Source organism: Microtus ochrogaster, unplaced genomic scaffold (genome assembly GCF_000317375.1).
Source record: "Microtus ochrogaster isolate Prairie Vole_2 unplaced genomic scaffold, MicOch1.0 UNK54, whole genome shotgun sequence".
Lineage (NCBI taxonomy): Eukaryota > Metazoa > Chordata > Mammalia > Rodentia > Cricetidae > Microtus > Microtus ochrogaster.
In genome coordinates, this window is record NW_004949152.1 from 2,380,955 (window position 1) to 2,384,908 (window position 3,954).

Genomic DNA, 3,954 nt, shown 5'->3' on the forward strand with positions numbered 1-3,954 from the left:
AGGGGCAGGGGCAGGGGCAGGGGCAGGGGCAGAGGCAGAGGCAGAGGCAGAGGCAGAGGCAGGAGGATCCTCATAACTTTGAAATGAGTCTGGTCCACATAGTGAATTTCATGGCAGCCAGGACTACACATGGAGAAGACACCCTGTCTCTTTCTGAGAGCTTGAGGTATTCAAGGACAGAGAGCACATGAGGAGGGGGTAGAGGTGTTTGTAAATGTAGAAAAAGAACTTTCATCATAAACCAGAGGTGCTGGCACCATGGCAGTGCCCCTCATCTTCCAGAACTGTGAGGTTCATGCTTGATATATAAACTCTGTGCAGTATTTTGTGATGGCCAACCACCCAGCAATACAGATAAATACCCTGCAGTTAGTGTGTGTTTATAAACAACTGCCCAGCAGTTTCCCAAGTGCCTTGGCATTTTGGTTTACTAGCTGTATAGGATTGATTACATCCACAGTCTTATCCAAACATGATATTGCTGATAAATTTTCTAATCTCTCTCTCTCTCTCTCTCTCTCTCTCTCTCTCTCTCTCTCTCTCTCTCTCTGTGTGTGTGTGTGTGTGTGTGTGTGTGTGTGTGTATGTATTGAAGGTATTGGTAAAAGACATTCTGAGATGTCTTAAATTTATTACAAAGGCTGGAGGGGGAGGGGGAAGCGATAAGGGGAGTTTATCAGTTAACAGTTGCTATAGATAAAGTCAACAAAGAGACTGTTCTGTGGAAACCTTGATTTAAAAGCCTTCACACCCAACCACCAGGGCCACCACGCCCTGTTCACATTTCTAACCTTTCCTGACTGTTAACCTCAACTAGTCCAGAACCTCAACCTCTTCTTCCACCTCTTCATCACTGATGATAAAACCCAGGTTCTTACATATAAAGGGCAAGAAACCACTGAGTCATAAGCCTGGTCCTTGGGTTTTCAAGACAGACTCTTGCTATGTAGCTCAGTCTGGCTTGGAACTCAAAATTCTTCTGCCTTAGTTTCCTGAGTACTGGCATTAAGGCCATGTACTACCTACCATTCCTTGCTAGGAAGCAGGTTAAGGCTGAAAGTATTTAAAATGTGTCCTGCTCATATACCACCCACCTTTGGCTTGGTCTAACCCAATGGCTGTCTGGCAATATCTCTAGTGCCAAGCCAGCCAACAGACTGGCAAATGACAGTCTCTATCAGAGGCAAATCTCTATCTGGAAGTTGAGGACGAGGTTCGATGTGACACATGATGTGAACCTTATTCCTCATGTAGAGTGCTAGTGCCTTGAATTTCTCAAGAACTTTTTTTTAAAGATTTATTTATTTATTATGTATAGAACATTCTGCCTCCATGTATGCCCACATGCCAGAAGAGGGTGCCAGATCTCATTACAGATGGTTGTGAGCCACCATGTGGTTGCTGGAAATTGAACTCATGACCTCTGGAAGAACAGCCAGTGCTCTTAACCACTGAGCCATGTCTCCAGCCCTCTCAAGAACTTTTGAATGAAAGCCAATTTAGTACTTGACATCATAGCTTATATAAATTGTCCCAAGTAAACAGGGAAGCCAAGATTTCTTACCCTGTTTACTTGGCCAAGGGTTCTCTGTCTATTTCTCCCTACCAGGCATCTACACATACCAAGCTCTATCTGAATGAGGGTTTTTGCCTGTCTCTTGAGATCACCTGTGATCAGTATGATTAATCTGGAGAGGTGTGTTGGCCTGGGATCCTAATTTTCAAGAGAGGGTTAACCTTAAACAGAGTTCCTGCCTCTACCCTGTCACTCCTGAGGTCTGTTTTGGAATGTATGTGGAAGATAGAAGATATAAACAGAGGGTATCACAATGTCTTTCTGTCGCTCTGCCAAGCTGTCAAGACGTTGACTCAAAGCAAGGTGACTTACAGGGGAATTTTGCCATGGTCTTTTAGATCAGTGAATGCCCCTGCCCAGTGAGGGGCAAAGGAATTGACTGGCAGAGGCAGAAAGGCAGAGGTGCCTCAGTGGGGAGGGAGATCATAGGCTTTGGAGGCAGCAAATCTTGAGTTTGTATCAGGAACTGAGTGCTCAAGTTCACGGCCTCAAATGTAGAGCAACTGACCCGACCACTATGGTCTTGATTTTAACTCTAGAGGATTAGCAAGCAGCTCTTTCTCAAAGGACGGTAGGGTCGTGAGGAGCAGCAGGGGGATTTCTGTAAGGGATCCAAGGGCAGCATATACTTGCCCTCCCTAAAGCAATGGAGTCAAAGTCACCCTTGATGGCTATCCAGGGAGTCAGCAAAGAATCACAGCAGATTTTGTGTTCTGAAAAGCTGCGCCATAGACTGACTTGATGTTCCCTCCAGCATCCTAGGAGCTGGGTGAGAACTGTGAAGCCCCAAGGCTGGAGAAGTGTCTCAGTGGTGAAGAGTCTTTATTGCTCTTCAGAGGGTGTGAGTTCAGTTCCGAGCAGCCTCACGGTGACTCACAACCATCTGCTACTCCAGTTTTAGGCTGCAGGTGGTGTGTATACATGGAGGCCAAACAGTCATCTACATAAAATAAAAAATAATCTAGCCAGGAGATGGTGGCACACGCCTTTAACTTCAGCATTTGCGAGGCAGAGGCAGGTGGATCTCTGACTTTGAGGCCAACCTGGTATACAGAGTGAGTTCCAGGATAGTCAGGGCTACACAGAGTCTCAAAAAACAAAAAACAAAAACAAAAAAAGCTAAAAAAAAAGTAATAAAAAAAAAAGAATTATGATGCCCTTGTTAGAGTTAGGAAGGAAAGCGAGGTGGTTGGAAGGTAAATGAGCGAAGATCGCAGACACAGGAACCCTGAACTGCGGTGACCCAGGGTTTCCCTCAGGAAATGCCTGCATGTGAGCTCATCCAGAGCTCCAAAGCTCTCCACCCATCTACGTCATCCACTCTTCTTTTTTTTATTATTTATTTATTTATTTATTTATTATGTATACAACATTCTGCCTCCATGTATGCCCACACGCCAGAGGAGGGCACCAGATCTCAGTACAGATGGTTGTGAGCCACCATGTGGTTGCTGGGAATTGAACTCAGGTCCTCTGGAAGAGCAGTCAGTGCCCTTAACCGCTGAGCCATCTCTCCAGCCCTCATTCACTTTTTTTTTTTTTTTTTTTTTTTTTTTTTTTTTTTTTTTTTTTTTTGGTTTTTCGAGACAGGGTTTCTCTATGGCTTTGGAGCCTGTCCTGGAAGACCTGTCTGTAGACCAGGCTGGTCTCGAACTCACAGAGATCCGCCTGCCTCTGCCTCCCGAGTGCTGGGATTAAAGGCGTGCGCCACCGTCGCCGGGCCTCATTCACTCTTTTTATCCCTGTGACAAAACACTTGTCAGAGCAACAGACAGAAGGAAGGAATGGCCCTGTCTCAGTTTCGGTGCTCTGAAGGGTGGAAGTCATGGGGTTCCTGAAGGAAGGACTGTGTGGTGGAGTTCCCTCTCATCCTGTGTGGATCAAGCAGTGGAGGGCAGGAATGGAAGCGGGCCTGGCTCTAACCTTAAGGCCTGCCCCAACAGTCTATGTCTTTGGGGTATGCCTTGTATCCTAAAGGTTCCATAACCTTCCCCACACAGTGTCACCAGCTGGGTATCGGAACATGCGGGCCAGTTTAGGGCATTTCTCGTTTAGTTACTAATGCTGCGTGCACACCTCAGCTTAAAAGTGCAGCTGCGCCCTGCAGATTTAAAGAGTGATGACAGGCTGGGGTTGCTGCTCAGGGTTAGCTTTACCCAGCCATGCAAGGGGGTGAGGGGTCCATCCTCAGAACCACACAACAAAACCAAGCAAGCCATCCAACAAACTATTCAAGGATAGCCAACTCAGCCCAAAACATCTGTGACAGTGTGTGAAGATGACCTGATAGGGATCTATCTATCTATCTATCTATCTATCTATCTATCTATCTATCTATTATCTATCTATCTATCTATCTATCTATCTATCTATCTATC